The following is a 12,393-nucleotide window of genomic DNA, read 5'->3' as shown; positions in this document are numbered from 1 at the left end:
CAGAGCCACAGGGGAGACATAGGGAGCTTTCCCATAGGAAGCTATCCAGGAATGTGACCAAGACTCTTGAGACTCAGAACAAAGTGTCACATGAGCACAAAGCAAGGGACCCAGGGGAGGATGTGGCCTGGTCTCAATGCTCTGGGTCATCCCTGCCCGCCTCCAGCTAAGTAGTCTCCAACTGGCTTTGGTTGCACATGCTTATCAGGAAAATTGTGAGATTGTACATTCTGTGTATGTACTTTTTAAACTAATACATTGTGCACATTTCAATAGAAGTTTATAAAGTAGTAAGACAAAGATGAAATACTCATTTTAAAATGTTCCTTTGTTTATTGTGCCTTGTATACAATGAGTAATACCTCAAGACAAAATCATACATTTAGGGAAATGGCAAGTTTCCTGATAGTAGATATATATCAGTACTCCTGAAAGTCATCAGGATAATTTTAGGGTTCTCTAAAGGTTAATTCTTTTCCAGTCTGATCAGATAATTGTTGTTTTGGGCTCTATCTACACTAATTTACAGCAGGCCTAGAAAATATCAGCACTGTCATTTTATTTTTGTTCAATTGTGTTTGTGTTATCAAAATCATCTAATTCTAATTTCTTTACAAAAATATTTTTAAGGCACTTGTGCATTTGATGAGGTTTAGTGAGTTAAACCAAATTACCTGATGTGTGCATCCAATTTCCTGAGCACACGCAAACCACGAAATGTGGAACCCCACAAAAGCCAAAAGCAAAGGCCAGGTCAGAGGGTTACAACCACCCAGCACCCCCTTTCACAGCCCACTCCTTGTGAGGTGTTCCTGATCTTCCCTCAAGACACTTCAGAGGCTCTACAAGACATGTGTCTGCCTGGCCTACAGACCAGTGGGAGACAGTGCCAATCTTCATACAAAATAGTAGTGAATGTTCATTTGTTAATCTGTTGCATTAAGAATGAACATAACTGGAAGTTAGATTACCTTCTCTCACACCCCAATAGATTGTCTCATATACAAGTGGTTACACACACCCCACTTTAGAGAGCATTGCTATAGCAGGGACTTTCCATTTACAGTGGAGACATAAGACAAGCCTAGCCGGCCAAACACCCACCTCACCAATGAGGAAGAATGACTGCTGCTGCCCTCCTTCCCTGCCCCTCCTGGGCCCTCCTGCTTAAGCCATGAAAAACCCAGCATCATGGCGGGAGGGGCATATTCTGACTTGCCTCTGCAACAGGCATTAGGGGGTGGTCTGGCTTCCTGTGGAAAACATTGAGGTACAGAGACGAAGATGGAGGGAGAAAGTAAGGGGAAGGGCTGGCTGGGAAAAGACTGTACAGAGCAAGCATGCCCGCATTCACGGACCCTGCAGTGAAATTGCAGGGTCTGCCCAGAAGTAGGAAGGAGAGTTGCCCAATGCCGAATAAGCCATAAACTCGGGGAAGCTCTGTGGAGGGTATGGAAGGCAGATGGACCATGATTCTCACGCCTGGGTTCCTACTGCACTTACTCTCATACCAGAGGAGATAGTGAGCCTTTCCTGAGGCAGATCCTCAAGGGACAGGCCCACAGCCAAGCCTGAGACCCTCAGAGAGAGCACCCTCTGGCGAGTGCACTAGAATCCCCATTTTATTTCATTTTTTATTTTTTTAATTTTAGAGAGAGGGGACGGAGAGAATCTCCACACTGAGCATGGAGCCCAACACTGGGCTAGATCCTGGACCCTGGGATCATGACCTAAGCCAAAATCAAGAGTCGGATGCCCAACTGACTGAGCTACCGAGGCACCCCTAGAATCCCCATTTTAAAGATGAGATGAGGAAACTGAGGTCCTGAGGGGTTAATAAATTGTCCAAAACCAATTGGTGAGTCAGATGCAAAATCAAGCAATCTAATTCCAGAGTACACATACCCATCAGGTACATACAGAGACCAAGGGGTTCATCTGGGCTCACACTGAGAGGAACAGACAGGGCGCTCCCAGCCCTGCCATTTCTCCACAGACACATGACCCCACACTTCAGTTTGCAGAGGGGCTTGTCCCCCTGGGAGAGGTCTGAGTGCCCCAACCGCAGAACCTCAGGCATGCACTGGTGTTTTTTTGCCCCGATGGAAGGAAAGTATCACATTTTCAGTCCTTCCATTTTCCAGGAACTGTTCTGGGTCAAGATCTTTGTGATCTTGACCAACTACCTTGAGAGATGAGATCAGTTCCCCACTTTTCAGATATGGACACTACACTAAAATGACAGGTCCTCCTTCACAGAGCTCTGGGACCTGAACATAAATCTTAGTCCCAGCCTTCTCTAGACCACAGTTGCCTTCTGGATATTTATCTTCTCTTTACTTATCCAGAAGAGGAAGGGAAGAAGGGAAGGAAGGGCATAAGAAAGGTGCCGGGGGTGGGGGGTGGGGAATGAGGAGAGCTTCCAGTTATAGACCAAGCCAAGTCATGACCCAAATCTTCCACCATAAACTGAATAAAACTCTTAAATTTCAGTGGGATTGGCCCTCTTGTAGAAAAAGCTGAACTTGTGTGTACGTGCAGGGGGGTTGGGTTGCTGACCTAAAGGGATGGGCAGGAATGCATTGGCTCTCTGAACCAATATTTGTTGTTTCCAAATGTTGCCTCATTTACAAAGAAGCAGAGCAAACAAAGAACCTCTGTCTGGTTGAACTAGTCCCTCTTTCCCTCCCCCCTCATTGCTCTCTGCCCAACACCAGGGCTTCTCCTCTGAAAACCTGAGTCTCGGTCTTCAGGAAGGTGGGATCAGGCAGCCTAAGAACTGATGTTTATAGGCTGACTGTCCCACAGACCTACTGGCTTAGGTAGAATGTGGTAAGAGGTGAGAACCAAGGGCACTTGATGTTAGAAAAATGTCAAGCCATTTGAAATGCCATACACCACCACCTCTCTGTCTCTCACTTCTACCCCTCTGAAGTCCCTGGACAAGGGAAGATTTTCAGGCTTCCATTCTTTTCCCACAAGAGTCCATAAAAATATCCTTTTCATGAATAGTCAAGGGCCAGAGAGCTTCACCGATGAATTCTACCAAACACTTAGAAAGAATTATAACAATCTTACACATACTTTCCAGGTAATAGAAAAAGAAGGAGCATTCCCTGACTAATTTTTGAGGCTGGTAATTATAGTTTGAAAGCAAAAACCATCAAGGACATCATAACAAAGTTAAAAACTACCTTTTATGAACACAGATGCAAATATCCTGAGCAAAATATTAGCAAATTGAACCCAGCAATATCTAAAAAAGAATACTAAATCATTACCAAGTTAGATTTATTCCAAGAATGCAAGTTATCTTTTGAAAAATCAATCAGTATAATTGATCACATTAACAGAATAAAGGAGAAAAATTATATGATCATGCCAGTTGGTACAGGAACAGCATTTGGTTAAACTCAGCAACCATACTTTTTAAAACCTCTTGGTAAACTTATCCTAGGAAACGTGTTTAATCTGATTGTGTATGTGTGTGTACATATAAATACATAAAAGAGATGTTTTGTATATATATGAAATCATCATACTCAGTGGTGAAATGGTGAATGAAAGCTTTCCCTCTGAGATCAAGAAAAAGATCAGAACGTCTAGTATTATCATTTCTATTCATTTTACTTGTGAACCTTGCCAATCCAGTCAGGTACAAAAAAGATATAATATGTAGAAGAATTGAAAAGGAAAAAATAAAACTGTCATTTTCTTCACAGATTATTGTGTTAGAAGGAGCACGATAGTGATTTGTCTCATCATCAATTCTGTTAACTTTGTTTGCTTGGTTAAGGTTGTGTCTGACAGGTTTCTACACTGTAAATTTCCCTTTGTAGTTAATCAGTAGTTTGTGCAAAGATGCATTGAGACTATTTAATATTTTATTCCTCACCAGATTTCCACCCCCTTGTTTTGGCATCCATTGATTATTCTTGACTAGATCAGTTATTATCAAGTACTGATTGCCAAATAGTGATTTTCTGATTGTATCATTCCTTGTACATTTATCGGTTGGCATTCTAAAGTATACAAGTGCTTCCCATTCTCCAAGTATTTATTTTCTTTTATTTGTTTTTACCAGCATGGACTCAGGGTTCTGTCTTTCTCAGTGGGTTATAATCCTTAGCTGTCATTTTTTAAATTTTTTATTGTGGCAACATAAACTCTACATACAATTTATCATATTAACCATTTTTTGAGCGTCCTGTTCGTTCATATTGTTGTATGATGTGACTATCCATTTCTAGAGCTTCTTTTATCTTGCAAAACTGAAACTCTATACCCAGTAAGTAAAAATTCCTCATTTCACTCTACCCCCAACCCCACCACTCACCTTAGAGACTTTCTGTCTCTATGATTTTGACCACTCTACCGCGTTTAAGTGGAATCATATAATATTTGTCTTTTTGTGATTGGCTTGCTCTACTTACCGTAATGTCCACAGTTCAAGTTGTAGCAAATGTCGAGTTTCCTTCTTTTTTTAAGGCTGAATAATATTTCATTCTAGGTATGTACTATATTTATCCATTCATCTATCAGTGAACACTTGGGTTGCTTCCACATTTTAGCTATTGCAAAAAATATGTCTATAAACATGGTGTATAAATGTCTTCAAGACCTCGCTTTCAGTTCTTCTACGTATGTAGTCAGAAGTGGAATTTCTGGATCACGTGGTAATCTTTTTAATGTTTTTATTTAAATTTCAGTTACTTAACATACAGTGTAATATTAGTTTCAGGTATGCAACATAGTGATTCAACACTTCCGTACAACACCTAGTGGTCATAACAGCAAGTGCCCTCCTTAATCCCTTTCACCTTTTTACCCATCCCCTCATCAACTTCCATTCTGTTAAGCAGCAGTTTGTTCTCTATAGTTAAGACTCTGTTGCAGGGTGCCTGGCTGGCTCAATTGGTGGAGCATGCAATTATTGATCTCAGGATTGTGAGTTCAAGCCCCATGTTGGAGATAGAGATTACTTAAAAATAAAATCTTTAAAAAAAGAGGGGGCACTGGGTGGTTCAGTTGGTTGAGCATCCGACTCTTGATTTCAGCTCGTATTATGATCCCAGGGTCATGGGATTGAGCTCTGTCTCCAGCTCTGGCTGAGCGTGGAGCCTGATTAAGATTCTCTCTGTCTCCCTCTCCCTCCTTCTGCTCTTCTCATGCTCATTCTCCTAAAAAAAAAAAAAAAAAAAAAAAAAGTCTGTTTCTTGGTGATTTGCCTCTCTCTCTTTTTTCCCCTTTTGCTCATTCATTTTATTTCTTAAATTCCACATATGAGTGAGATCATATGGTATTTGTCTTTCCCTGACTGACTTATTTTACTCAGCATTATATTCTCTAGATCCATCCATGTCATTGCAAATCACAAGATTTCATTCTTTTTTTGGCTGAGTATATATATATGCCACATCTTCTTTTAAAAAATTTTTTTATTTAAATTCAAGTTAGATAACATACAGTGTAGTATTGGTTTCAGGAATAGAATCCAGTGATTCACTATCACTTACATATAACACCTACTGCTTATTCTAACAAGTTCTCTGTATTTAAGTTCTCTTATGGTTTGCATCATCTCTGCTTTTATCTTATTTTTCCTTCCCATCCCCTATGTTCATTTGTTTTGTTTCTTAAGTTCCACATATGAGTGAAATCATACGATATTTGTCTTTCTCTGACTGACTTATTTCACTTAGCATAATGCACTCTGCTTTCATCCACGTTGCTGCAAATAACAAAATTTCATTCTTTTTGATTGCTGAGTAATATTCCATTGTATATACATATACCACATCTTCTTTTTCCATTCATCAGTTAATTGACATTTGGGCTCTTCCCATACTTTGGCTCTTGTTGATACTCTTGATATATAAACACTGGGATGCATGTGCCCCTTTGAATAAGCATTTTCGTATCCTATGGATAAATATCTAGTAGAGCAATTGCTGGGTTATAGAGTAGTTCTATTTTTAATTTTTTGAGGAACCTCCATACTGTTTCCAAGAGTGGCTGCACCAGTTTGCATTCTCACCAGCAGTTCAAAAATGTTCCCTTTTCTCTGCTTCCTCGCCAACATCTGTTGTTTCCTGAGTTGTTAATTTTAGCCATTCTGACAGGTGTAAGATGGTATCTCATTGTGGTTTTGATTTTATCCATCTTCTTTATCCATTCGTCAATCAATGAACATTTGGGCTGTTTCCACATTTTGGCTATTGTAGATAATGCTGCCATAAACATCATGGTGTTGTATCCCTTAGAATTAGTATTTTTGTATACTTTGGGTAATACCTACTAGTGCAATTGCTGGATCATAGGGTAGTTCTATTTTTAACTTTTTTTTTTTTTTAATTTTTTTTTCAACATTTATTTATTTTTGGGACAGAGAGAGACAGAGCATGAACGGGCGAGGGGCAGAGAGAGAGGGAGACACAGAATCGGAAACAGGCTCCAGGCTCTGAGCCATCAGCCCAGAGCCCGACGTGGGGCTCGAACTCACGGACCGCGAGATCCGTGACCTGGCTGAAGTCGGACGCTCAACCGACTGCGCCACCCAGGCGCCCCTCTATTTTTAACTTTTTGAGGAAGGTCCATACTGTTTTCCACAGTGGCTGTTCCAGTTTGCATTCCTACCAACAGTGCAAGAGGGTTATCCTTTCTCCACATCCTCACCAACACCTGTTGTTTCCTGTTGTTGATTTTAGTCATTCTGACAGGTAAGAAGTGATATCTCATTGCAGTTTTGATTTGCGTGTCCCTGATAATCAGTGATGTTGAGAATCTTTTCATGTGTCTGTTGGCCATCTGTATGCCTTCTTTGAAACAATATCTATTCATGTCTTCTTCCTATGTTTTAACTGAATTATTTGGTTTTGGGGTGTTGAGTTTTATAAATTCTTTATATATTTTGAATACTAACCCTTTATCAAGTATGTGATTTGCAGATATATTCTCCCATTCCGTAAGTTGCCTTTTAGTTTTGTTGACTGTTTCCTTTGCTCTCCAGAAGGTTTTTATTTTGACGAAGTCCCAGTAGTTTGTTTCTGCTTTTGTTTCCCTTGCCTCAGGAGACATATCTAGAAAAAAGTTGCTATGGCCAACATCAAAGAGATTACTGGTTGTGTTCTCTTCTAGGTTATGGTTTCAAGTCTTGCATTTAGGTCTTTCATCCATTTTGAATTTAGTTTTGTGTATGGTGTACGAAAGTGGTCCAGTTTCATTTCTTTTGCATGTTGCTGTCCATTTTTCCCAACACCATGGATGATATGGTAATTCTATGTTTAATTTTTTTGAGGAATCTCCATGCTGTTTTCTACAATGACTGTACATTCCCACTAACAGTGCACAGGGCTCTAATTTCTCCACATCCTCTCCAACATTGACTACTTTCTGGGTATTTTTTAAAAAATAGTAGCCATTCCAGTGGGTATGACATAGTATCTCATTATAAATTTGATTTGCATTTCCCTAATGATTTGTGGTGTGTATCTTTTCACATGCCTATTGGCCATTTTATAATTTCTTTTCAGAAAAGTCTATTCAAGTCATTTGTCCATTTTTGAATTGGTTGTTTGTTTTTCTGTTGTTGGGCTTCAGGAGTTCTCTCTATATTTTTAATATTAACTCCTTATCCATTATCTGATATGCAAATATGGTCTTGCATTCTGTGGGTTGCCTTTCACTCTGCTCATAGTGTCTTTTGATGCACAACAGTTTTATTTCTCATAAAGTTCAACTTGTGTATTTTTGCTTTTGTTGCCTGTGTCTTCATGTCATATCCAAGAAATTATTGCCAAATCTAATGCCATAAAGCTTCTGCCCTATATTTTCTTCTAAGAGTTTTTTTTATTTGTTTGTTTGTTTTTAACTTTTAGGTCTTAAGTTTAGATCTTTGAATAATTCTTAATTTTTGTATATGGTATTGAGTGAGAATCCAACTTCATTCTTTTACGTGTTTATATCCAGTTTTCCCCGCACAGTTTGTTGAAGAGACTCTTTAACCCACTGAATGCCCTTAGCCCCTTGTGGAAAATAATTTAACCATGTATGCAAGTGTTTATCTCTGGGCTCTCTATTCTATTCCATTGGTCTATGTGTCTGTCTTCATGCTAGTGCCATACTCTTGATAGCTGTAACATATGGTAAGTCTTAAAGTCAGGAAGTATGAGTCCTCCAGCTTTGTTCTGCCAAGAGATTTTAGCTATTCAGAATCACTTGAGGTTCCTTATGAATTTTGGGATTTTTTTTTCTATTTATGAAAAAAAAGTTGTTGGCATTTTGATAGCAATTAATCTATAGATTGTTTGGGGTAGTATTTACATTATAATGATATGAAGTCTTCTATTCCATAAACATGGGATATCTTCACATTTATTTGTGTCTTCTTTAACTTTTTTCAGCAGTATTTTGTAGTTCTCATTGTACAAGTCTTTCACCTCTTTGGTTAAGATCATTTCTAAGCATCCTGTGATACCATCATGAATGGAATTGTTTTTCTTAAATTCCTTTTTGGACTATTCGTTGTTAGTATGTAGATGAACAACTGATTTCTGTTTGTTGATTTTGTGTCCTGCTACTTTGGCAAATTTGTTAATTAGTTCTAACAAAAAATTTTTGGTAGAATCATTAGGGTGTTCTACATATAAGATCATACCATCTGCCAACAGAGATAATTTTATGTTTTCCTATTTGGATGCCTTTATTGTTATTTCTTGCCTACTTGCTCTGAATGGAACTTTTGTGTTGAACAAAAGAGGTGAAAGTGAGCTTCCTTGCCTTGTTCCTGATCTTAGAGGAAAAGCTTTCAGTCTTTCACCATTGAATATGATTTCTGCCTTGGAGTTTTTCATATATGCCTTTTAATACACTGAAGTAATTTCCTTCCATTCCTAGTTTGTTGAGTGCTTTTTTTTCATGAAAAATTGTTGTATTTTGTCAAATGCCTTTCTGCATCAATTTAGATGATCATGTGGGATTTTTCATTCTGTTAATGTGATGTATTACATTAATTGTTTTTCATATATAGAACCATCTTTGCATCCTAGAAATAAATCTCTCTTGGTCATGGTGTATAATCCTTTTAAAATGCTGCTGAATTCAGTTTGCTAGTGTTTTGTTGAGGGTTTCTGAATCAATGTTGATAGGGATATTTGTCTGTAGTTTTCTTTTCCTGCAGTGTCCTTGTCCAGATTTAGTATCATAAAATAAATATAGTATCATATAATAAGCCTCAGAGTAAGTTAGAAAGTGTTCCTTCTTTTTAAATTTTTTGGAAAAGTTTAAGAAGGATTGGTGTTGGTTCTTTAAATGTTTGGTAGAATTCACCAATCAAACCATCATGTCCAGGGGTTTTTTATATATTGAGAGATTTTTGAATACTGACTCTATTTCCTTACCAAATAAAAGTCTATTCAGATGTTCTATTTCTTCATGATATAGTCTAGATAGGTTTTGTATTTATAGAAACTTATCCATCTCATCAAGGTTATCCAATTTGTTGATATGCTATTGTTCACAGTAATCTCATAATCCTTATTTCTCTAAAATCAGTAATGTCTTTGCTCTCATTTCAATTTTAGTTATTTGAGTCTTCTGTTTTGCCTAGTCAGTTAAGATAAATTTTTGTCAATTTTGTTGATCTTTCCCAAGATCAATTTTCTCTAGTTTTTCTATCCTATTGCCTATTTCTTTCACTTCTACCTTAGTTTTTATTATTTCCTTTCTTTTACCAGGTGAGTTTACTTTGTTATTCTTTTTCTAGTTCCTTAGGTTGTGAAATTAGGCTGTTGATTTGAGATCTTTCATCTTTTTTAATGTGTTTATAGTATAAATTTCCCCTTGGGACTGCTTTTGCTGTGTCCCATTTTCATTTCATTCATATCTAAGTATTTTCCAATTTCACCTGTGATTTTTTTCTTTGATCAATTGGTTGTTTAACAATGTATTGTTTAACTTCCACAAATTTGTGAATTTTCCAGTTTTCCTTTTGTTACTGGTTTCTTTTTTTTTTAAGTTTTATTTATTTTGAGAGAGAGGGAGTGAGAGAGAGCAAGAGAGGGTGAGTATGAGTGGGGGAGGGGCAGAGAGACAGGGAGAGAGTGAGAATCCCAAGCAGGCTCCAGCATGGAACCTTACATGGGGCTTGATCCCACAAACTGTGAGATCATGACCTGAGCTGAAACCGAGAGTCAGAGGCTCAACTGACTGAACCACCCAGGCTCCTCTCCTTTTGTTATTGGTTTCTAACTTCATCTTATTGTGGTCAGAGAAGATATTTTGTATCATATCTGTCTTTAAAATCTGTTGAGACCTACTGTGTGGCTTAACATGATCTGTCCTGGACAATGTCCTATGCACACTTGAAAAATTGTACTCTGTGTTATTGGATAGAGTGTTCTGTAAATGTCTGTTTGGTTTAATGATTTAAGTCCTCTGTTTCCACACTTACCTTCTGTCTGGTTGTTCTGTCCATTAGTGAGAGTGTGGTACTGAATTCTCCAACTATCATTATAGAACTATCTATTTCTCCCTTCAAGTCTGTCAATTTTTACTTCATGTATTTTGATGGTCTGTTGTTAGGTGTGTAAATGTTTATTATTGTTATATATTCTGGCTGTATTGAACTTTTTATTAATATACAATGTCCTTTTTGCCTCTTGTAAACGTTTTTGACTTAAAATCTATTTTATCTGATATTATTATAGCTGTCCTTGCTCTCTTTTGGAATATCTTTTCCCATCCTTTCAGTTTCAATCTGATTGTGTCTTTGGATCAAAGTAAGTCTCTTATCCAGTGTATAGTGGGATAGTGTGTTTTTTTCCACTGTGCTAATTTTTGTTTTTTGACTGGAAAGTTTAATCCATTTACATTGAAAGTAATTACTGTGATAAGGAGGGACTTGCTTCTGTCATCGTATTATTTGTTTTCTATATACCTTATAGCTTTTTTTGTCCCTCATTTCCTGCATTACTATCTTCTTTTGTGTGTAGTTGATTTTTTTGGTAGTGAAACATTTCAATTCCCTTCTTGGTATATTCTATAGCTGTTATCCTTGTGGTTGTCATGGAGATTACATTTAACATCCTAAAGTTTTAATACTCATTTGAATTTATATAATCTTAAATAACATACAAAACTCTGCTTTCTTACAGCTTTATTACCCAACCCTTTCAGTTGTTGATGTCACAAAATTACATCTTTATACCTTGTGTGTCTAAAAACAAATAATTGGTTTTTTAATGCATTACTTTCATATATTATATACATATAATGGTTTAATGATGTGGTCAAGTCCTCTATTTCCACATTTATCTTCTGATATGTATATGTGTGTGTATATTTATATATGTATAAAACAAAGTAGGAAGTTATAAAATACTAGCTTTTATAATTGCCCACTTATTTTCCTTTACTGTGATATTTATTTCTCCATAAGATTTCATATTATCTGGGAATGCAAGCTGGTGCAGCCACTCTGGAAAACAGTATGGAGGTTCCTCAAAAAACTAAAAATAGAACTACCCTATGACCCAGCAATTGCACTACTGGGCCTTTATCCACAGGATACAGGTGTGCTGTTTCGAAGGGACACATGCACCCCCATGTTTATAGCAGCACTATCAACAATAGCCAAAGTATGGAAAGAGCCCAAATGTCCATAGATGGATGAATGGAAAAAAAAGACGTGGTATATATACACAATAGAGTATTACTTGGCAATCAAAAAGGGTGAAATCTTGCCATTTGCAACTATCTGGATGGAACTGGAGGCTATTGTGCTAAGTGAAATTAGTCAGTCAGAGAAAGACAAAAATCATATGACTTCACTCATATGAGGACTTTAAGAGACAAAACAGATGAACATAAGGGAAGGGAAACAAAAATAATATAAAAACAGGGAGGGGGCAAAACAGAAGAGACTCATAAATATGGAGAACAAACTGAGGGTTACTGGAGGGGTTGTAGGAGGGGAATGGGTTAAATGGGTAAGGAGCATTAAAAAATCTACTTCTGAAATCATTGTTTCACTATATGCTAATTTGGATGTAAATTTTAAAAAAATAAAAAAAGATTTCATATTATCATCTAGTGCCCTTTGATCTCAACCTGTGGGACTCCATTTAGCATTTTTGTAGGTCTGCTGGTAACAAACTTCACCAGGTTTTGTTTATCTGGGAAAGTCTTAATTTCTCCTTCATTTTTGAAGAACAGTTTTGCTTTGGATATAGGATTCTTGATTTGAAATATTTTTCTTTTAGCACTTTAAATATATCCACCCACTGCCTTCTAGCCTCCAAACTTTTTGAAGATGAATCTGCTAGTAATCTTACCAAAGATCCCTTGTATGTGACAAGGCACTTACCTCTTGCTGTGTTCAAGATTCTCTTTTTA

Source organism: Puma concolor, chromosome C2 (genome assembly GCF_028749965.1).
Source record: "Puma concolor isolate L17-30 chromosome C2, mPumCon1.1.hap2, whole genome shotgun sequence".
NCBI classification, from domain to species: domain Eukaryota; kingdom Metazoa; phylum Chordata; class Mammalia; order Carnivora; family Felidae; genus Puma; species Puma concolor.
Note: the sequence above shows the minus strand (reverse complement) of the source record.